At 38.7% G+C, this 25,123-nt stretch overlaps 1 long non-coding RNA gene across 1 annotated transcript in view; it reads left to right on the forward strand.

The window, feature by feature from the left end:
• The window catches only part of LOC140678945 (uncharacterized), a 34,773-nt gene extending 18,203 nt beyond the window's left edge, over positions 1 to 16,570 (forward strand). The window contains exons 2-3 of the long non-coding RNA XR_012050528.1: positions 10,090 to 10,290; positions 16,248 to 16,570. This is a non-coding gene — a long non-coding RNA (uncharacterized lncRNA). The remainder of the gene's footprint in view (positions 1 to 10,089; positions 10,291 to 16,247) is intronic.
• The last annotated feature ends 8,553 nt before the right edge of the window (positions 16,571 to 25,123 follow it).

Here is a 25,123-nt window from a genome sequence, read left to right on the forward strand (position 1 = left end):
GCTGTTCTGTATGCGCTGCTCTGTCAACACGCGCACACACACACAGAAGTCCCTTTGGTGCCCTCACAAACGTTCAGAAATCACAAACATTCTTAACTCTGCATTGCTACAATAATAAACATTTCACAAAGTTAAAAAAGTAAAATTCACTTACATTAACATTGTATTTGTGTGTGTGTGTGTGTGTGTGTGTGTGTGTGTGTGTGTGTGTGTGTGTGTGTGTGTGTGTGTGTGTGTGTGTGTGTGTGTGTGTGTGTGTGTGTGTGTGTGTGTGTACGGGAAAAGGCACCACTAAACAGCTTCTCCTCAGCTGTGAAATAAGTCTGCTTTGGCACCTTTTTGTAGAAAAGTCTGGTCTATCCATCCATCCATTTCTACCGCTTGTCCCTTTCGGGGTCACGGGGGGTGCTGGAGCCTATCTCAGATACATTCGGTCAAATCACAATTAAAACTTCCTGTGGTACGAAGCCTGCTTCGTCTATTCTTTCATACTTGCCAGCGCCATTAATGTGATAGTCTTTTTTTTTTTTTTAAACTCCACAGCTGGTAGGTTGTCTTTTTGGGTCTCATATTAAGTTAGCAAAATGGTCAAAAATTGTCAAAAGGTGAAAACGTACAGAATTTTAATTTTTTTAAATCAGAAATAATCATGATTATTTATGATTAATCATGATCCGCATCCCTGGGAGGGACAAGCAGTAATGGATGGATGGATTTTCAGTATGTGAGTGAAGTTCGCTGCAATGCTAACAAATTACCTCAGTTTTATCTAAAGTTCCATCGGAGTGTGTTTTGAAGAGAAGTCATTCTCATTCTCTCATTCCTCATCTTTGCACCATGTATCAATAGGCGGCGACTTCCGGGTTTAAATGCGGTCATACCGATAGTGTGGTTAATCCTTGTTCAATTATGATAACGCAATATTTTTTTTATTATTAATCACATGCGTTAACACTGACAGCCCTAATAAAAACATATCAAAATAATGTGTATTTTACAGCATTAAGTTTAGTAGAGTAAATATACAAAAAGGTCCTATTTATTTAATATACTGTTTATCTTTCCATACTTTTTGACACCAAAACTGCTCTTCTCTCTTGTGGTAAATGCATGCTGATATCACTCATAGTAAAGTCTGCTTTTAGGTGTCTTACTGAGGTTTATTTATCCAAGTGAAATATGCACTAGGTAGTTAATTGCATGGATGTGGCGTCCCTTAGAGTTGAGGCCACTATTTGAGGAAATACGCAATCATCACTGCAAAGCCTGCTGGTTCCACACATCCTCATTCTTGAGGTTCCTACGGTCCCTAAGGGTGGTGGGGGTGGACCAACCCCGACACTTTTTTACCCTGAATCATATGTAGAGAGTCTGGGGTCTGCAGGGTGGTGACCCCTGGCAATCACAGCGTGTGGCAGCCAGAGCAGGGGCGCCTGCACTGTGGCCTTCTGGGAGCAAAGTCGCCCAGCATTCCAGGCCAAAGTCCTCCTAGAGCGTTTCCTCCATAAAGCCCTCAATATCGCTTAGTTGTGTCTGTCAAGGCTGCGTTCGGAGACCTCTCCCTTAAAGCTGCAGTGCTTGACCTCAGCACAAATGATTACACAATCAGGAAGATATTCTGCACTTGATTCTGAAAGATTTTGTGGTCAAGACGGAACCCAAAGGAGAAGCATTGATTTGCTCTTTTGTTGACTATAATTCTCTGTGCATTTGGCTGCTTGTTCTATCGGCTTCTTATGACTTACACTATGAAATTACAAGTCAACAATTCATTATTAGAAGGGATCTGGCTAATACGCTGCAGCAAAAGAACAAAATAACATCTTAGAAACTGTATTTTTCTTTATTGTACTTGGAACACGTCCTGCTCACAACCAGGAACACTACAATTTGTCTTTATGGCGCTAAAAAATAATGCAAATCAATTAAAATTTGTTGCGTAAATGACATTCAAATAAAAAGAAAATTGTGTGTTTTTTAAATCAAAATTTACTGTGAAAACATGCATTTATACTGATCAAAAATGGTTGTAGAAGACTGTGATGCATCCCAGCAAATGCGTCCAAAAGATAGTGCCACAGCACAAACAATAAAACATCCTCTCGGGATTTTTATTTGGTTTGTTTTATCAAATTATTTTTATTATTGCTGTCAACGAAGAAAAATCCATAAATTAGCCGCTCCGTTTTATAAGCCGCAGGGTTCAAAGCATAGGAAAAAATTAGCGGCTTATAATCCGGAATTCACAGTAGTTTATTTACCGTCAGGAAGGAGATGATTGCTAATTTAGAAGTCCACTGTGGAGGGACATTAGCCGCAAGCTCTGTAGCAAGGACGCCGCATTGCGTAGAGCAGTGGTCCCCAACCACCGGGCCACGTCCCGGTAGCGGTCCGTGGATCGATTGGTGCCGGGCCGCATAAGAAATAAAAAAATAATATATATATATATATATATATATATATATATATATATATATATATATATATATATATATATATATATTTTTTTTTTTTTTTTTTTTTTTTTTTATTAAATCAATATAAAAAACAAAAGATACACTTACAATTAGTGCACCAACCCAAAAAACCTCCCTCCCCCATTTACACTCATTCACACTCATTCGCACAAAAGGGTTGTTTCTTTCTGTTATTAATATTTCTGGTTCCTACATTATATATCAATATAGATCAATACAGTCTGCAGGGATATACCCCCCCCCCCCCCCCCTCCCACTGGCGTAGAGGACGCCTGTGTTTGCTTGTTGCTGCCAAACTTTCTAGACTCAGACTTTGTTAACTTGCATTATCATGATATAACGATAACTACAGGCAGCCAAAATTGTATCATTTATATCGTCCTACTTGGTAGTACTGTCATCCAATCCCCTAAATCGGATTAAGGAAAATCAGAAGTGTGAGCACTAGAACTGGATGTAGTATGGACAAATGGGGCCAATTATTGTGAATGTATTTTTATTTTATACTTGTCTTAATCCTTTTGTATGTGTTTTCACTTTACTGTAAAAGCCTAACCAGGGACAAGGGTTGCAAATGAGCCTGTGGCTACAAGTCTTATGTACGTTGACATCGGTTACCTATGGGTGGCAATGTTTCATTGTACTGTCCCTGTCAAATAAATAAATAAATGTAAGATTGACTTGAAATTTCTCACACAGCAACCGCTGTAACTTTAGTGTATTTAACTGAATTACCATGAAACTTTTAGGGCAGGTGGTCCCCAAACTACGGCCCGCGGGCCGCTTAAGGCCCGCCAGCGTCCAAAATCCGGCCCGCGGGAAGTCCCAAGTTTCTTTTTTATTATCATTTTTTAAAATCTGTCCTTTCTAATCCATTTTGTACCGCTTGTTACTCTGTGTCTCCTAGTCGCTCAGGCAAATCATATTGTCTAAAAATGCATTTAACGTGACATCATCATGCTCGGAATATATATATACAGTATATATATATATATATATGTAGCCCAACTGTGATGAGGTGGCGACTTGTCCAGGGTGTACCCCGCCTTCCGCCCGAATGCAGCTGAGATAGGCTCCATCATCCCCCGCGACCCCAAAAGGGACAAACGGTAGAAAATGGATGGATGGATATATAGCCCGAGATCAAAAGGTTTGGGAACCCCTGCTTTAGGGCATCGAGATTTGAGCAAGATTGCTTGAAAAAATGTCCGCCATCAAGCAAAACGTATGCAAGGGTACGGGAGGGATTTTGGTAGAGGAGAAACTCAAACAAGAGCAAGACAAATTGTCTGCTAAAGAGAAGAGCTCCGTGTGAAGCAGAACGAGAATGTGATTACTGGAGCAGCACATTTTGTGTTTTCAATTAGAAGTAATTAAACGAAGCTTCCAGTGTGTACAAATAGCACGGCTATGCGACAGATGGATTGCGCTGTCAGATGCAGATTCCCTCCCGTCAGTACAACATCTGCTTCTTCCATCGTTAGATGTCATTTGTGGCGTGCGTAAATAAGCCACATCGCACGCTCTGGCTCTCGCACACGCACATGAGCCCTCGTGTGTCAACAGCTTCCATCCACTTGCTCATCCGGCCTCATTTAGGCTTTGCCGCGCCACGGCGACCGTGCCCGGGACTGGAGTGGAGCATCTGACGTGTCTGTCAAAGCCCAGATGGATGATTCTCCAGCTTATTTTGCATGTGGAGGGATGCCAAGAAATGATGCTGAGAAGCAGCCCACATTTGTCTACCTGTCAGCTGTGATGACCCGCTGACATGCACTCCTGTAACCCAACACCACGCCGTGACCTCCCGCAGCCCCGCGGCCTTCTGTCACTGCAGTGGAGGAACCGAGTGTCCTGCTTGGTAGTCATGGGCCCGCTCTCCATGTCTAAATGCAGCAGCGAGCACGTGGTGACGGTTGCAGCGGGGCTGACCTCGAGACGCCCACTCGCACAGCTTGTGGAAGATGGAGCCTGTCTTTTATCAGCTCCCATTAAAGGGGACAGGCGTCCATTGGGTGTCCTGCTGGAGAGCGGCCACATTAATCTCCATGAGTGAGTGCTCGCAGGTGCTAACCTATGTCACTCCTAATCGCCATGGCAACAGACTTGTGACACCTGGACGTCCCATGCACATATAAAAACGCTGGGACTCGGTTGTCATGGTTAAAATAACAAGTGAAAACAAAGTGCTGTACTCATTTTTGCTCATAAATGACATTTGAGGCGCCCCCTATTGGTTGTGTTCAGAATGTTTATGTAATACAGTAGTGTTTCCCACAGGACTGCAATCTATCTGTGGCATGGGTTGGACTGTAGTTAGTTTTAGTATCTAAAATACACAAGTTGGCCTACAGAATCTTATTCTATTGAAATAAACACCTTAAGTGAATATAAATATGAACAATAGCAGCAAACATACTTGCATATGCTTCCTGAGCTCCAGCTGCAGTTGACATTTGTGTTTTGTGTAATAGTTTTTTTTTTTGTTTTTTTAAACAGTAAGTCTGTCAAAAAGAAATACTGTGGACCCAAAACAAATGTCCACTGCATAAGATGCTGGTTATCGGGAGGTTAAAACAATCAAACTAGTCTGTGGAGGTCCATTTGTGTCTTTATTATGAAAGCTTTTTTTGTATGTTACTGAATGTTTTGCGTTTGAATTTTTTTAACTGAATTTTTTCACTTAAAATGATGCGGAAAATTTCAATGAATAGAAATTTGTGAGCAAAGTGTTGTGTGTTTCAGAGTTCCATTTGTTAAAATACAGTGTTTTAAAATTCAGTGTGTAAAATTCAGTTTAAAAATATTCTTTCCTCCAAAACTCAAGACTCACTTCCAGTTGACTCGTGTCACATGACCGAAATCTTGAGATTCATTGGCTTACTGGAAGTGAGTCTTTAGTTTTGAAACAACAAATATTTCTACACTCAATTTTTCTGCACTGAACTTTTTGACACTCAATTTTTATACGCAGATTTTTTTTAGCACTGAATTTTAAAACACAGTATTTTATTTTGCTCACAAAATGTATTCAATGAAATTGTCTGCATATAAAAAAAATGCAAACGAAAAATCTTAAAAGACACAAATGAACCTCTATAGTAGTCCTAAATCAACATGAGCAGGTTAGCCATGATAGCTAACTGGTTTAGCAGTTAGGTGCAATTTAGTCAGTCCCTGCAGGATTTTGCAAAGTGTGCACAGCCTTGTATTTTTGTCCAATGCCCAAATTTCCCTTGCACATTTGGGCCAATGAAATTTGTCTCTGAGTAGCACTCAAACGCACATGTACATTATCTAATCAAAACTTATGTTTCTTGTGTAGACAAAGCAGGAACAGCAACATACTGTATATATCAACTTTTTATTGCTCAAACAGCACAATTGTCCTGCTGAGCTTAGAGCTACTTCTGTTTCCTGTCTGCAGTGCTAAGCTTTCTGGGTAATGTAGTATATCAAATGTGCTTCCAAGTGTACATGTATTTATATAATTATTTCACCTTTATTTATCCAGGTAGACAATTAACATTTTCATTTTGTAATACTGGAGGTGACAACTTGTCCAGGGTGTACCCCGCCTTCTGCCCGATTGTAGCTGAGATAAGCTCCAGCGCCCCCCGCGACCCCAAAGGGAATAAGCGGTAGAAAATGGATGGATGGATTTTGTAATACTGACTTAGCAAAGAGGCCGCAAATGCATAATAGAAATCTTCTCTTTCTCTCATCATCTCTCACTTACAAACAAAACGATCGCAAAGGATGACATGCGAGGATTAAATGTGTTGGAAGTTGGAACATAAACAAATGTTTAAGATGGGCAAACACTTCAAGCGTGAAACATACATAGAGAATGTCTGCAACTTGTCTATAATATGACAACAGACAACAAAGGAAGCCTCTGGTGGTGTTTCTTTGTTATCGAAATTAATTTATACTTTTATTGTTTTATTGTTACAATTAATTAAAATAAGACTCTTATATGACTATTTGAATATGGACTTTTAGTGCCATCTAGCCTATAATTTTAAGTCTGTGCGGTATAAAACAAGTACAACATCAATTCCGTATTTGTTTTCCAATTTTTGTTGAAAACTTGTGCTTTTTTTAGGCTAAGATTGCAGGGAACACTTTGAAAATTAGGCCCTTTAGATCTAGTTCCTGTAGAAATGTGTGGTTTGTGTTTCCACCGCATTTCACAGTTCAGGGTAGTTTATACAAATCAGGCTGACGATGTATGGAGGAGTGGTTTACCATATTTCTATACTGATACCTTGTAAATAAACAGACAATATTAGGTCTCTGTTTTGTTTTTTTTTACTAAAAAGTAAGCAAATTAAATACAAAGCAAAAACATAACAAATGATATGATTTATAAAATAAAGTGCCCTGAATTGTCTATAAAAAAGTAAGGCTTTTGTTCGCAATGTCCAACAGTCAGAAAGTTGTCCTCTCAGTAAATGATGAATTCACGAGGGTAATTTCAGCTGTGAATAACAATATATAATAATAAATGTCAGTGTTTATCTCACGCCGACAACACAAACACATTGGCTTTAGCATTAGCTTGGTAGCATTAGCATTCTGTTTACTCAGGTTAAATGAGGCTAATAACCAGAGATGTCCGATAATATCGGACTGCCGATATTATCGGCCGATAAATGCTTTAAAATGTAATATCGGAAATGATCAGTATCGGTTTCAAAATGATCAGTATCGGTTTCAAAAAGTAAAGTTTATGACTTTTTAAAACGCCGCTGTGTACACGGACGTAGGGAGAAATACAGAGCGCCAATAAACCTTAAAGGCACTGCCTTTGCGTGCCGGGCCAGTCACATAATATCTACGGCTTTTCACACAAGTGAATGCAAAGCATACTTGGTCAACAGCCATACTCAGGGTGGCCGTATAAACAACTTTAACATTGTTACAAATATATGCCACACTGTGAACCCACACCAAACAAGAATGACAAACACATTTCGGGAGAACATCCGCACCGTAACACAACTGAACAAATACCCATAACCCCTTGCAGCACTGACTCTTCCGGTACGCTACAATATACATAGGAAATTATTTATTTAATAATTAAATCATAAGGGAACAAACAAAAACGTGCTCATAGCACTTAAGGCAAAAACAAAGGGACTAGCGTGGGAGCTAGCAAGCAAAGAGCCTAGCGTGTAAGCTAGCAGGAATACAAAATAGTCGTCAACTGTTGCATAAAGCAAATTAGGAAGCCAGACCAAGTGAGGCCAGGGCAAAGACTAAATAGCCCTCTGATTAGTGCCCGGACAACAGGTGAGCGTCCCGAACACTAACCAGAGGCAGGTGTGTGCAATCTGCCGTCATGGCAACGGAAACAAACAAAATCAAGTGGTGCTAAAAACACAAGTGACTAAACAACGTAAACAAACTATGATCCGGGCAGCGGATCATAACAGTAAGTAAGCAAACAAAGGCTCCTAATTTGATTGCTGACGTATGCAGTAACATATTGTGTCATTTTTCATTTTATTATTTTGTCAACATTATAAACGACAAGCTGTAAAAATGTATTATTAATCCACTTGTTCATTTACTGTTAATATATGCTTACTTCCTCTTTTAACATGTTCTATCTACACGTCTGTTAACATGTAATAATCACTTATTCTTCTATTGTTTGATACTTTACATTAGTTTTGGATGATACCACAAATTTAGGTATCGATGCGATACCAAGTCGTTACAGGATCATACATTGGTCATATTCAAAGTCCTCATGCGTCCAGGGACATATTTACTGAGTTTATAAACATAATATGAATTTAAAAAAAAGGAAAAAATATTTTGTGACGATAAAAAATATAGATGTAATAATAGTAGTATCGACTAGATACGCTATTGTACTTGGTATCATTATAGTGGATGTCAGGTGTAGATCCACCCTTGGCATTTGTTTACATTCAGGCGCGCTAGCTTTTGTTAGCGTTGATGCCGGTGATCTATTGTATCGTCCTACGGTGTGTAGTGAAGCATGTTTAGCTATTTCTCGTCCTGCAGGGATGATACTTGTAAGAAACTTACTTTATTTGTCGCCATTGAGGCGAGGATTAGTCATTTAGAAGAAGCTAAAACACTGCCGACTGCGGATGGATTTTCGCAGCTAGCTAGCTAACCATGTCTTAAAGCTCCTTTTCCTGAGGGTGTTACAGTGTTATAGTTTCACCTTTATCGTATGTTTATAGGCCAAAATGCGTCCATTCTCCCTTTTCTGTCTACACACTGTGTCTGCTTGTAAGTACTCTGTGATTGTGCGCTGCCAAACATGCTCCTCTGCTCGTAAACCCAGCAATGTCATTATGTGACGGCGCGCCATCATGCCCGTTAAGAGAAAATACGATAAATAAATTGTGAACTGGTACTTTTCATACAGAGTATAGTACCGTTTTCGATTCATTAGTACCGCGATACTATTCTAGTACCGGTATACCGTACAACCCTAGTTCCTATAAGAACTAAATCTACCCAGGTAGTTTTTGGTGGAAACACGGGGGAACTTTATTTACCGGGTAAGTGGGAAAGTTCCTGAAAAGGTTCCTACGTTGGAAATGGGCCTATTGATGACAATTTTTTACAATCTCAAGTTGATTTAATGTTATTGGAAAAAAAATTGCCTCAAAAGCATTGCAATTTTTGCTGCTGCGTTTTCAGGTTTTTTAGGCCTCAACAATCATAAAAAAAGCCTGCCAAATCCTGTTGAGGAAATAATCACAGCTGCCATTCCCACTGAAATGATACCAGAACATGAATACAAATAACACACACAGGAGGATCCATTAATACTTCAAAAATATATCTCCTAAACACACATGACTTCTGCAAGCGTCAAACGTAGTATGAGCAAAACAGGAAAAAGAATGTTTCGCATTAAGAATATGCATGAATGTGCATGAACATGGATAATTATTTGCAGGTAGCACCATATTTATTTGTGGCAGTCTAAATGTATCAGTTGTTGCCCGCTGCAAATAAATGAAGATATGTGAAACGCTCAATACAGATATCTTTAAAGTTGTATCACCCTGAAAGGGACAAGCGGTAGAAAATGGATGGATGGATGTCTTACGACCGCCAGTGATGGAGGGATGCGGCAGTAAAGCAGGTACATGGACGATACTCCTGCTCTCCAAGTGTTTTTGGGCAAGTGCTCAGATGGAACTATTTACTTTCCCCCCTCTGCCTTAATAGCCATCGATATGCGCTATTAGAGCGTATTCACTGTGTAGTTTGCACTTGCATGAACGCGGCAGTTTGTTTACATGAACCTAAAGAACTGGGCAATGGAAAGCATTGTCATCACAGTTAAGACCCCTTGGAGGAAGGATACAGGGCACTTAATAACAATGAAGAAATCCACTGGCACGCTTCACTGACAGGCCAGAATGCTCGGGAAAAACAAGCGGTGGGCCTCATGCACTAATCTGTGCCATTGATTGTATTTACTGAAACTTTTGCCACAGTTTTATTGAAAACATGCTCGCTTTAGCTAAAACGGGCAGTCACTGCGGCCTTTTTAAATGTAAAAAAAAAAAGAAAACAAATAAGATGCTTTTCTGCTTCCTGCTAGGAACTGAAAAAAACAAGTGGAATTGAACACATCGGTTGGACAGAGACATGCTAACAAACAACAACAACAAGAGAGGAGAATGAGGCCCACCTGTTGATAATTGACTCCTAAAAGAGACTGAGGGCAGTAAGAAAAGTGGCAAAGTGGAGACTGTGGAGTATAATACTGCGGCCCGCACAGCAACACGGTAATATTAGCTTGGTAAGTTTATTTCTGTAATCTCTGACAAGACACTGATAAGGAACTATGCAGTGAAAAAGTGGCCTGAATACTCAATGGGATATATTAAGCTGGCCATCCTGCGCGGCAATGTAATATCCAAAAAATAACTCCTTCATTTTCCGAGTGACGCATTTGTATGACCACTTGTTGCTAGGCAGAATTAATTTGTCAAATGATTATTATAGGAAGCATGTTACTGGCCTACAGGGCAGCGAAAGGACAAGGGTATCAAAAAACCCCAACAGTTTTCCAATGAATTGTGATTCTTATTTTTTAACAATTCTTAATTGACTAAAAAATAAAAATAATTGATTTTAACTTTTTTTTTTTTTATCTGTCCTGTCCAAACACTCAGGCATATCATACAGTGATTTAGATGCACATATCTGCTGTAGTGTTGGATACTTCTCTTGTTTCCTTATTTATATTTGACTATATTAAATGTTTAGGTAGAATTTTATTAAACAAAATCTGTTTTCTTTTAAGTAATATATAAATGTGTTAATTATTTGTATTTGACTTTATTAATTGTTTGGGTATAATTTTATAGTTTTCTTTAGGGATGTCCGATAATGGCTTTTTGCCGATATTCAATATTCCGATATTGTCCAACTCTTTAATTATCGATACCGATATCAACCGATACTGATATCAACCGATATATACAGTCGTGGAATTAACACATTATTATGCCTAATTTGGACAACCAGGTATGGTGAAGATAAGGTACTTTTAAAAAATAATAATAAAATAAGATAAATAAATTAAAAACATTTTCTTGAATAAAAAAGAAAGTAAAACAATATAAAAACAGTAACATAGAAACTAGTAATTAATGAAAATTAGTAAAATTAACTGTTAAAGGTTAGTACTATTAGTGGACCACCAGCACGCACAATCATGTGTGCTTACGGACTGTATCTCTTGCAGACTGTATTGATTTATATTGATATATAATGTAGGAACCAGAATATTAATAACAGAAAGAAACAACCCTTTTGTGTGAATGAGTGTAAATGGGGGAGGGAGATTTTTTGGGTTGGTGCGCTAATTGTTTTTCCTGTTGATTTAATTAAAAAATTAAAAAAATTAAAATGATACCGATAATTTCCGATATTACATTTTAACGCATATATCGGCCGATAATATCGGCCTGCCGATATTATCGGACATCTCTAGTTTTCTTTTAAGTAATATAGAAATGTACCACAGCTGTTTATTTGTTTTATGGAGTCATGTAGTTAATCATATAACTAGGGTTATGATCCGTTGCCCGGATCATAGTTTATTGTGGGTTTTGATTCACTTGTGGTTTAAGTTCTGTTTCAGCACCCATGTTTTGTGTTTCTTGGTTGTCATGGGTGCTGATTGTTTTCACCTGCCTCTGATTAGTGTTCGGCATGCTCACCTGCTGCCGGACACTAATCAGAGAGCTATTTAGTCTTGGTTTTTCCCCTCACTCAGGCTGGTGCTTTTGTTTGCACTATGCAACATTTAACGACGTCTATTTTCGATTCCTATGCCTGTTTGTATGTTAAGCTTTCGCGCTAGCATTTTCCTTAGCTTTGCCTCCCGTGCTATCGGCACGATTGTTTTGTTTTTCTTAGGGGTGTAACGGTACACAAACATTTCGGTTCAGTACGTACCTCGGTTTAGAGGTCACGGTTCGGTTCATTTTCGGTACAGTAAGAAAACAACAAAATATAAATTTTTTGGTTATTTATTTACCAAATTTGTAAACAATGGCTTTATCCTTTTAACATTTGGAACACTATAATAATTCTGCCCACGTTAATCCACATTAAACTGTCTCAAGTTGTTGCTCAGATTAAATACAATGACAAAACTTTTCTTCTACATATAAAAAGTGCAACATTAAACAGTTTCAAGTCAACTCATCATGCTTAATTTATTACAGCATTTGTAAAGCCTGTAGTTGATTTTTATTATGTAAATGTTATATTTTTATCAACATGTGATAGCAGGGACCCTGCCATTCAAAACTAGGCTGCCACATTACTAATAATTACACACACACACACACACACACCGCACAATGAGCTAACGTTACGCTAAAAGCTAATTAGCCTTCACCTCAAGCCAGGACTGCGAGCGAGCTGAAATGCAGTTTGTTTCTAGAACGTCAACGGGCTCATAGTGATGTTACTAGTAGTTGACTGGGAGGTGTTTATTTTAACTTGGGGAGAGTCCGCTGCCTGATGCTCACCTGCTAAACACCTTTCTGCTAACCCCACCGCAGAAGCACTGACTACATGCGCTCTGAATACGCACTGCTGATTGGCTGTTACCGCTCTGAATATGCACTGCTGATTGGCCGTTACCGCTCTGAATACGCACTGCTTATTGGCTGTTACCGCTCTGAATATGCACTGCTGATTGGCTGTTACCGCTCTGAATATGCACTGCTGATTGGCTGTTACCGCTCTGAATACGCACTGCTTATTGGCTGTTATTGCTCTGAATATGCACTGCTGATTGGCTGTTACCGCTCTAAATATGCACTGCTGATTGGCTGTTACCGCTCTGAGTACGCACTGCTGATTGGCTGTTACCGCTCTGAATACGCACTGCTAATTGGCTGTTATCGCTCTAAATACGCACTGCTGATTGGCTGTTATCGCTATGGTTGTAACCAATCAGATGGTTGTGTGGGTGGGACAATGCCGGTTGCTGTGTAGGAGACCGAGGCAGAAAGCAGAGCAGCTTGTTAAGACTTTTCCTACTTAATATGTTTGTGTGGAAACTCGTTCGGTACACCTCCGAATCGAACCGGAACCCCCGAACCGAAACGGTTCAATACAAATACACGTACCGTTACACCCATACTTTTTCTGCTTTGCCTGAATGATTTATGCAAATAAATGATTTTTGAATTGAGAATCATTTTGAATCGAGAATTGATTCTGAATTAAATCGTTTCCCGCATGAATTGAATCAAATCGTGTGTTTTTTTAATCCCTGCTGGGGCACTGCCTCACTTGCCCTTAATGGAAAATCTCCATAGAAAAATACAACGCATTTACTGTTGTTGTTCCCCATGAATGTGTCATTGATAATAAAGGGATGTGGTCACACGCTGTCATGCTACACCACACCCTTATACGTATCAGCAACAATAAGGACGAGGCTATTGTGGAGGAGCCCTGAAGGCAACCAGCACTTCAGAAATACTTCTGCAATTCATCAGTCCTGTCATTTTGTACATTTTAGAAGATGATGATGATGATGATGATGAAGAGCAGGGTGTAAAAAATAGCCTGCAGCGTCGAGATGCTTTGTTTGCCCTCTCGGTGCAAAAAAGGGAAGAGTAAGCTGGGAATCAGCCCGAAGGGGGTGGAGGCACTGTTAGGAGACAAAGTCCAGGTGACACCCTAGCGTCAGCCATTTAGGGGACGACACAGGCGTATCAGTGACAAAAAGGCCTGTAGGCTTGTGTGGCGTGATTGTGGAAGGAAGAGCACCTCAACACCTCAGGCTGACAATGAATGTCTTCTCCAAGGACAAACAATGACTTCTTTAACGTCACAATCTATTATTAGAAGTAAGATATAGCCATGACCTGGTCCTGAGAGTCCTTGTTAGGTGTTTGCAGTCTTACGTGCCTCCATACGTTAACTTGTGTTACAAAGTGGAGTCCAGAGTCAGGATTATTATTATTAATGTTATTTCAAACCATGTGTATTGTTATTATGTACAATAGATAGTGCAATGAGGCCATGGGGGAATGTTGCTCATCATTCATCACACGCCGCTCTGCCCTTGTCGCTCGCCGCACTCCGTTAGTCCCACTGGCTGCTAAAAATTGAATCTCAAGTCGTGCCCTATTTTGGTTTGAGGAACAGGTGACGGCAGGCCCGGCGTGTCCCTACACCCCCTCGCCTCCGCACCACCCCCTTGGGGCTGTTAGTGAATGCAACGACAACAACATAGTTTTCCAAGAAAAGGAAGCCGGAGCACTGTTGCCCACAACAAAGATCAATACTGTATATGTCACGGTTATACTTATCACAATCTAAAAAAAAAAAAAAAGGACATTTGTCTGTACTCTGTGTGGTAAACTCTAAAATCTATACGTTATGATAAAATAAGTACATTAAAATCTACCTGTTCAGTTTCAGGGGACAAACCTGCACTTACATGAAAATAAATCCAATAAAATATAAATTCACTGTGTAAACTTGCATAATTTAACAGAAAATTAATGACGTAAACTAACATTTGAGTAAGTAAATGTTCATAATTCAATACATTTTTACTGTCTAAAATATACTTTTACTGGGTAATCTGCATAATTTGAAAACAAAACAACATCGAAAAAATATTGAATGTAAAATAACATATAATTCAATGGTTGCCAAGGTAAATATGCAACATTTAAAGAACATTTATGAAATAAATTAGCATTTCCCGAAATAAATCTGCATAATTTAATGGATATTTATTATCTAAAATATACATTTACTAGTGTAAATCTGCATAATTTGATGAAAAAAATAAAATGAGGAAAAATATTAAATATACAATTAATACAGAATAAAATATAATTTTTATGGGTAAACATGCATAATTTAAAGAAAATGTATGAAATAAACTATCATTTCACTGAGTAAAACGGCATAATGTATTTAATATTTATTATCTAAAATACACATGTACTGTGTAATTCTGCATAATTTAATGAAAATAACATTTAATGTATAAAATAAAATATTGATTTGTCACTGCTCTGATTGGTAAACTCCAAAAAGAACACGTCTTGATAAAATAAAGTAAAGTCTGCCTTTTTAGTCTGCAAAACTAACTTCAATAGATAAACCTGTACGCTTTAATGAAAATTAATACTTCTCCAGAATTTTACTGTAAAAACAACAATGGTACCGTTGTTAAATTTACAGTAATTCAGTGTAAAATAAACACTGTAAATTTTACGGTAAACATTTTTACAGTCTAAATTTGCATTATTTAATGAAAAAATAGTTACATTCAAGAATACGCTTTTCTGTTTAAAGCTGCACTTATAAAGCTCTATTAAAATACAAAAAGTAAAACAAATGACACAATTCAGTCTCCACTTTGCTCAGTAAAGCAATAAAAATCATAACCATTAAATAAAAAATACCACTTTTTTCTGTACTCTATCAAATATATTTAGTCATATTGTCTTCTTTTCTAACTTCAATTCATTCATAAAAGATACGTTTAAAAATTCACTTAGCTTGCATAATCTAATGAGGCTGAATAGATAAATTAAATATTTTTTATATTAATAAAAAAACAAACTAAAACAAATTTGAATAAATAAGATTATTTTAAAATACATCTAAATTAATGAAATTTGAGGTTGGTGAAGCCCACTTTGGTCAGTCGGTGTGTGACACACCTGGATTTTCCTTCTACATGCTTACTTAACATTTACATGCTGGCCGAATCCTATTCAAATGTCTCCTTTTTACTGGCGCACTCCTTTGTCATCCAAAAAACAACAACCACTGTGTTTTAAAGTATGTTTCAGTTTGTGTACGGTCGAGCGCAGAGACCGAATTAATCAACTGACCGCTGCCGTCAACGAGCCCTGATTGCTTGATTTGTTTATACCACGGAGATAATATTTAACATGAAATTCAATCCTAGAATACGACTCATCCTCAAAGTATTCCTGGCGAGGGTAAACACAAATATTTGTCCCTCTGACTTTGACTAAATGCTGCGATAAAATCATTTACTTGGCTTGGTTTCTTTTGGTTTTGGAATAATTTATACCATGTGGAGATGCAATGGATACGCACGGGGATGCTCAGTTTTAAATACCATGCTTAGGTGCAAAAATGTAGCTAGAGGAAAGATGAAAAAAGGAATAAGAAGAACAGAGCATGTAGCCATTGTTGTATGTAAATGAAGATCATTGCTCTTTGCAGATCTGTTTCCCAGAGGTATGTGATGCAGGGAGCCAAAGCAAGAGGAAGCCCACCTCCTTAATAACAATGGCACTCCACAGACCTCCAGCCAAGGCCCAGCCAGTCATGAAACACCATGGAGATGTTATTGACCTCAGGGTTAACTCTCCTCAGGTAAGACGGGCAGATAATGGACAAAGAGCGGTTCTTTTTACAGGTGGAGTGACACGGCATATCCGCGCGGCGCAGCTCCCCTCTCGCACTGACAGATTTTCTAATTCGCTGCAGATTCCCATAAAAGTGGGTGGCCGAGCCTTTTGCCCAACAGTGGGCCCATTCATGCTGGGTGGGATGCCGAAGGAGTGGGAATTGTGGGGCGGGGCGAGGATGTTCAAATTAACTAGGATTAATTTAAAAGGCACATTTTTGAATAATCAATACAATAAACGTCTGATTTAGGAAGTTGATGATTGAGGGGTCTGTGTTCGGGCGCTCCTTTAATGACTGTATTCCGAGGAGGAAGGAGAAGTGCTTCCATGCATGAGCTGCGCTCTTATAAACACACTCATGTCAGCAAAGAATGCTCATTACTTGTCTCGTTTGGCTACGAGATGAGTAACTGCAAGCATCAGATAAACAAATCAACATTGCTGGTCCTCCTTGAAAGCAATGATAAGTAAGAACTGTGCCTTCTTAGCACAACTAGAGATGTCCGATAATATCGGCCTGACGATATTATCGGCCGATAAATGCTTTAGAATGTAATATCGGAAATTATCGGTATCGTTTTTTTTTATTATCGGTATCGTTTTTTTTAATTATTTTTTTTTATTAAATCAACATTAAAAACACAAGATACACTTACAATTAGTACACCAACCCAAAAAAAACTCCCTCCCTCAATACAGTCTGCAGGGATACAGTCCGTAAGCACACATGATTGTGCGTGCTGCTGGTCCACTAATAGTACTAACCTTTAACAGGTAATTTTACTAATTTTCATTCATTACTAGTTTCTATGTAACTGTTTTTATATTGTTTTACTTTCTTTTATATTCAAGAAAATGTTTTTAATTTATTTATCTTATTTTATTATTATTATTATTATTTTTTTAAAGGACCTTATCTTCACCATACCTGGTTGTCCAAATTAGGCATAATAATGTGTTAATTCCACGACTGTATATATTGGTATCGGTTGATATCGGTATCGGTTTAATATCAGTATCGGTAATTAAGGGTTTGGTCAATATCGGAATGTCGGATATCGGCAAAAAGCCATTATCGGACATCCCTAAGCACAACACCCACAAATCATTATGTTTGTACTGGCTTGTGATGAGCTGAACAGTACCATCACCATGACCTTCAATTACCAGCTAATTGTCATGGACCAGCCAAGAGACCTCTTGTGTTGTTTTAGCACGAGAATTAGCACAAACCATTCAGTTTGAGATACATTTTTACTTTATTCTGTAATATTTATAGTATGACTAAATGATTGTTTCAAAAGGTAATATAAATATACAAAATATTGATTTTGTGATCTGTCATTATTTTCTATTTATTCATATTGTGACTGCAAATACTTGAGGTCCATTTTGATATGATGTGAATGTCATATATGATTATATTTTACACCATGTACTGTCTAAAACAGTGTTTTTCAACCTTTTTTGAGCCAAGGCACATTTTTTGCGTTGAAAAAATCCTGAGGCACACCACCAGCAGAAATAATTAAAAAACGAAACTCAGTTGACAGTAAAAAGTCTTTGTCGCAATTGTTGGATATGACTTCAAGCCATAACCAACCGTGCATCGATATAGCTCTTGTCTCAAAGTAGGTGTACTGTCACGACCTGTCACATCACGCCGTCACTTATTTTGAGGTTTTTGCTGTTTTCCTGTGTGTAGTGTTTTAGTTTCTTGTCTTGCGCTCCTATTTTGGTGGCTTTTTTGTATTTTTTGGGGTATTTTCCTGGAGCAGTTTAATGTCTTCCTTCGAGCGATATTTCCCGCATGTACTTTGTTTTAGCAATCAAGAATATTTCAGTTGTTTTTATCCTTCTTTGTGGGGACATTGTTGATTGTCATGTCATGTTCGGATGTACTTTGTGGACGTCGTCTTTGCTCCACAGTAAGTCTTTGCTGTCGTCCAACATTCTGTTTTTGTATACTTTGTAGCCAGTTCAGTTTTAGTTTCGTTCTGCATAGCCTTCCCTAAGCTTCAATTACTTTTCTAAGGGGCTCTCACCTTTTGTTTATTTTTAGTTTAAGCATTAGATACCTTTTTACCTACACGCTGCCTTGCGCTGTTTCCGACATTTACAAAGCACTTAGCTAGCGGCTGCCACCTACAGATATGGAAGAGTGCATTAGATGATGTGGTGAATCACGTTAAATGATGTGGGCGACCACATAAAATGATGTGGCAGACCACATTAGATGATGTGGTGAACCACGTTAAATGATGTGGACGACCACATAAAAGAGGCGTACCACATTAAATGTGTCGAACCACTTTAAATGGCGTGGAGGGCCACATAAAATGATATCACAGACCCAATAAAATGACGTGGTGGGTCGCATTACTTGACTTTTTATATTTTATTTACCGCAATATTTATAAGGTAACACATGTATTTCTTCCAACATAATGTACATTTGCAGTATTCTGGTGTATATGGTTGGTATCGTTGCAATATCCATTAACACTGATAAAAGGAACTTACACTCCACAACCGTAGAGGGAGCGTTTGAGTACCTTCTACGGTTGTGGAGTGTTGTTCACCAGATTTTACCCAAACAGATTTTTCTAACAATTTAGGCATTAAATAAAATAAAGACTAGAAATATGATATTAGGGCCTCAACCTGAACCACATCGTCATTCACGACATGATTCATTATCCAGTAGTGGCAGCCTTGTAAAGAGGCCATCTCCTCATGCGGCCATTAATACGTATACAGTGTCTTCCTGGAGATGACACTGTGGAAAGAGTCTTAAAAGTCCTAAACCCAAGATGTGAGCAAATTAAAGTGAGTCTGCGATGTTGATAATGTATTGGAAAAGTAGTAAACAGGTAATTTTATTTTCCACATTCTGGCTTTCAAATAAATACCCCATCACCTATCGTTTTTATGACACCTCCACAATGGTTTTCCAAATGAAATACAAATCATGTCACTAAAGGCAGGCTTCACAAACATGCCAACGGGATACTTCCTCAGATTAGCGGGGCTGTTTACACAGTCCCCCGGTAATCTGGGCCACAGGGGACATACCTGTACTGTGTCAAAGAGCCAGCTAGAGTTACACAGCGGGACCAAGCAGCCTCGACGGCCCTCCACACCACAATACCATCCGGTGGGGGTCCAGCGGGACTGGCCTGGCTCCAGGGAGGTTGGCACCGGGCACAAGTGGTCTCCTCTACTACACTAATGCCGCCAAGACATAGGCATGGTTGGGTCTCCTGACTTCCTGTTCTTGATTTCTGACATGGACTGAATTGTTGGTGCGCACGCATGCAACCAGCGAGCTTCCTGGTGCTTCACATGTCTAGACAATGCCAGTGTTATTGTGCACTGAAGGACGGCCGGTGTTAATGGAGCCGAAAGCCGACAGAAATATAATAGCAGAGTGGCCCTGTTTGAACTACATGCAGACGTATGCACATGCAGGCCTGTGCGATTGATTCTGGAGATGTTTTTTTGCCCTCCAGATAGAGTACGCTTCCTTTTGGTCAGACTGCTAGTCATCAAATCTGCTGAGTCGGACTGATTTGTGGCCAATCCCACCCCAACATATTGGCAGGAGTATAGCCGTGGTCAGTTTTCTGAGGCTTATCAAGACCTTCTCCGTGGAGTTGCCGACAGAAATACCCTAGCGAGTCCATAAACAAATATAAGAAAGGTGTCCCTAATGATCTACAAAATAACCCCAGATGTTGGGGAATTAAAGGTTTCACTTGAAAATTAGTTGAAAGCAAAATACAGTCAGCATGATCAAGGACAACATCCAGAATCACCAAAAGACAGATCCAATTCCTGTGAATGTCCTCAAAACAATGCAGCCTGTGTGCACTCCCTACAATGTCTCTGCTTAGTCCCATTGAGACCTTCCTTGTCCACACGTTTGTTTCGTTTTTTGCTGCAGGGTTGAAAAATTAATGTGTCCAGACGGTGTGGTATCAATGGGTCATGTCCAGACGGGAACGCGTCCCTGGGTCTAAATGATGTAATACAAAGCATGCCACAAGTGGTGCTGTAAGCAGACACAGACCAGAGTTGTGTATAGAGAGAGTATGGCCAACTAAACAGGTGCCATGACGGTCACCAAGAACATGTGCCCGTATGCATGCAATTGCTGTCATTTTGACGATAGTTTTTATGACTAAATAGACCAAAATAATATGTCTATATATACTTTTATTTGTAATTTTGCGGCTATATTTGACGCACTCTGCTGGTACATTCCTGCAGCATGCAAGTTGTAAACCAGGATTAAGGCTGCAACAACCAATCGATTAAATCGATTAAAATCGATTATAAAAAATAGTTGGCGATTAATTTAGTCATCGATTCGTTGGATCTATGCTATGCGCATGCGCAAAGGCTACTTTTTTATTTATTTTTTATTTATTTTATTTTTTTAATAAACCTTTATTTATAAACTGCAGCATTTACAAACAGCTGAGAAACAATAATCAAAATAAGTATGGTGCCAGTATGCTGTTTTTTTTCAATAAAATACTGGAAAGGATAGAAATGTAGTTTGTCTCTTTTATCCGATTATTAATCGATTAATCAAAGTAATAATCGACAGATTAATCGATTATCAAATTAGTTGTTAGTTGCAGCCCTAGCCAGGATCATCAACATTTTGTCAAAAGAAGGCTTGAAATATCTTAAATTGCATTTCATGAGTCAAAGTGATATATTAGTGTCACCTTGTAAATCTAATTGCTGTAATAAACAAACGTGTGCACGATATCCAAATTTTTTTTAGTTTAACCTCTTACACCAGCGATTGTTTGCCTCTTGAAGTGGTCAACCAACATTGCGTCGGGTAATTTTATTCATGCTTTAAACTTGAAGAGGTAACTGCTATTTGTTATGCTACATCAGAGCTAGTTAGCACGGTGCAACTTTTGATGTACACATTTTTCGATGCATAATCTTTTTGTTGGTGTGTTGTTCATATTTCCCAACATAGCGTTTTTGTCTACATAGACACACGACAGCTGCTGAAGGGATTTTATTTAGTAATTTATAGTTTTGATACTGTATGTGCACTATTTTAAAAATGAATTATTGTCCAATAAAAGTAAGAAAATGGTTGATGTTATTTACAGAACCCACACAATTCAGAAAGATCACCTTGTTTTCATTCTACTTATTCTACTAAATTTGACACAAAAGTTACAATAAAAAGTCAGTAGTACCAAATAGTACCCATTCCTCTTAGTACCCAGTACAGTAAAACACTGATTTTTGCAGTAGTATACAATAGCAAAGTAGAGAATAAAGCACTCACTGTTCTAGTTGTCCAAGCTTGACATCGTAATAGTATTTCAAATAATATGACGTGTGTATTATTAGCTATTGTGTGTGTCTGTGCTGCACATTTAGTTGGAAGATGATTATGATATTTTTTTCCATAGGGCTAATAGCAGTAACTACAGCACAAACACAACTTTGTTGTTCATCATTATTGTTGTTTTTAGCAGCAATGTCATTGTTATCAAAAAGTAGTAGTTTGCTTGTCCACACGGTAGCGACAAGACAGCGTTATCAGACTTTCCCACTCTGGAACCCGTTCTAAAAAATCAATCAATCAATCAAAGTTTACTTATATAGCCCTTAATCACAAATGTTTCAAAGGACTGTCGAGTGGATCTAGTTAATAATGTGAGAGTCCAGTCCATAGTGGGGCCAGCAGTAGGGATGATACTCGAAACCGGTTTTCCCGGTTGTTCGATAAGAAAAGAACCGAGTCCTCGGACTCAAATCCCTTTTTGAGAACCGGTACTCGTTATCGGGACCACTATAGTAAAGAAAAAGAGTTGGTTCTTTATTCGAATCCCTGGGAACGAATCCTGTCCCGACCAGAAATGCCCTTTGAGACATCACAAGAAATGACGTCACGTAGCTCAGTCATTAGGCGCAGATAGGGAAAGCAGGAAAAACAATGGACCGGAAAAGCGCTCCAAGGTGTAATAAAGTTCAAAACAAAAGGTATAATCCAATGAATAACTTTACTGAGAGATTTGAGCAGGGTACAAACACATGACGAACACTTTTACGACCAACCGGAAACATAGCAACCAGGCTAGCAACGCACCTCCTTTACGGCAGCTGTCGCAACGTTCTTAAAGCAACCGCAGCACATACATATATATATACAACATATCTCCCTTTTTTAACTTTTGTTTTTCTTTCCTTGTAAACAAAACAAAATCACACAGTATATGTGTTGTCTGTCTAATTATAAATAATGCAGACGAGGCGTGTTGGCTGAGTTCTTGACGTTTACTTTCACAGCGTGCTCATAATCTCATTCTTAGCTGCCGGCGTGATGACATGTAACAACACTTTTCGGGGCTACCGCGCATTCTCGTCACTCCGGTTGCATGTTGGGTAGTGTAGTTGTTATATTCCCTAGCCTAGCTCATAACATCACATATTTCCCCCTATAAAGAAATAAAGTTAACTCAATAAAGTGTATTTCTTTTTTTAGCTTTAACTTTTCATTTTTTAGCATTGTAACCACATTTGCAAACAACTTTTCTCTTCATAGAATTTTCTTTCAATAAAGAAATAAAGTGCAAAAATGTCAAAGCATCATAACAAACAGTTATGTCAAATAGCAGCAGAAGTGCACTTTTTGGAGAGCTGTATTATTTTAAGTTTTGTGCCCAAGGGATTGATTTTATATAATACTATATTATTATTTATACACCTATAGTGATCACAGAGACAGGTTGTTTTTGTGTTACTGTATATATTTGTTTTTCTGAAAAATCCCACTTAATATACTTTGGGTAACAACAGTCAATATTTATTTATTTTATTTTATTTTTATAGGGGGGTAACAGTCAATATTTATTTATTTATTAGATTTAATTTTTTTCTTATATAATAAAAGTGAGCTTTTGTTAAACCAAATATTGTGTGTTTTTTTCCATATACAACAACCTATCTGGACTCGATAAAAGAATCGATAAGAAATCGGTTCGATAAGAGGATTCGATAATAGGCTCGAACTCGATAATTTCTTATCAAACATCATCCCTAGCCAGCAGGGGATCCTCTTAAATGGAAACAAGTCAGCAGCACATAGACGTCACCGACTGATGCACAGAGGAGTGGTCCAACCCGGGTCCCGACTTTGACCAGCTAGTGCGTCATCTGTGCTCACCTGAAAACCTCTCCACGCAGGACAGTGGGGAAGAGCAGAAAAAACACGGCAGATCAACTGGTCTAAAAGGGGGTCTATTTAAAGGCTAGAGTATACAAATGAGTTTTGAGATGGGACTTAAATGCTTCTACTGAGGTAGCATCTCTAACTGTTACCGGTAGGGCATTCCAGAGTACTGGAGCCCGAATAGAAAACGCTCTATAGCCCGCAGACTTTTTTGGGGCTCTGGGAATCACTAATAAGCCGGAGTTCTTAGAACGCAGATTTCTTGCCGGGACATATGGTACAATACAATCGGCAAGATAGGATGGAGCTAGGCCGTTTAGTATTTTATATGTAAGTAGTACAACTTTAAAATCGCATCTTAAGTGCACAGGAAGCCAGTGTAGGTGAGCCAGTATAGGCGTAATATGATAAAAAAAAAAATTGTTTTAAGCCAACCAGAACATTGCCATGTGGATGACAAGCTGAGACAATACAATACTTGACTGTTCCTGTGTGGACAGAGCCTGAGATAACAAGATCTCATGTTGGAATTTCCATACAGACCTGATAAGGGAATTGGTCTGCTTCTGGACAGTGATGAGACATGCTTGTGCTGGATGCAATGATACGTGACTTTAATTGGGTTAAAGCCCCACTTAGGAACTTCAGTTTTGGTTGATTTTGGCGGTGCTAGTGGACCAAAGCGGTAGTGTTTTGTCTAAAGAAGACCGCATTTCCCATAATGACTAGCGCATATAGCATCATACTGACATTATGTCTGCTGTAATATTGGCACAAATAATACATCTTTAATGGCTATGCTGATGTTAACTGGTACACAGTATCAAGAAATGATCTTGGATTGCGCTACAAACATGACACTACACCCAAGAATGTATCAGGGCGGATGCAGGTTCGAAGCACAGAAAGACCAGCGAGAGATTTTTTTTCACAGGAAGTAATTAGGGTTGTCCCGATCCGATATTTGGATCGGATCGGCCGCCGATATTTGCCAAAAAATGCGTATCGGCAAGGCATGGGAAAATGCCTATCCAGATCCAGTTTTTTAAAACATTCCGGTCCGTGTTTTCCAACGCACCGATTTAAATAATACATTCCACTTTTCTGCTGCTCCCTAATTTCCGTTCCGCATTTTCCAGCACACCTTCAACACATCCACAGGTCTGTGTCCTAACCGTCCTAATCGGAAGCGGATGCCGGTTCATGGTTCCGAAAGGCGAACGGAAGTTACCGGTAAAAATGTCAGCTGTGTGGGATTATTTTACCCTACAAAACGAAAAAGATGAAGAGGTGGAGTGCAAAACATGCCACAATAAAGTCAAGCGTGGTGGTAAAGTTGTAAGACATTTTAATACAACAAATCTGATCAAGCATTTAGCGAAATACCACCGTAAAGAATATAAGGAATTTCTAAAGAAAACTGACGAAAAGATAAAGAAAGGTCCTACCCAACTAACTCTGACAGAAACGTT

The sequence above is a fragment of the Nerophis lumbriciformis genome, linkage group LG07 (assembly GCF_033978685.3).
Source record: "Nerophis lumbriciformis linkage group LG07, RoL_Nlum_v2.1, whole genome shotgun sequence".
Lineage (NCBI taxonomy): Eukaryota > Metazoa > Chordata > Actinopteri > Syngnathiformes > Syngnathidae > Nerophis > Nerophis lumbriciformis.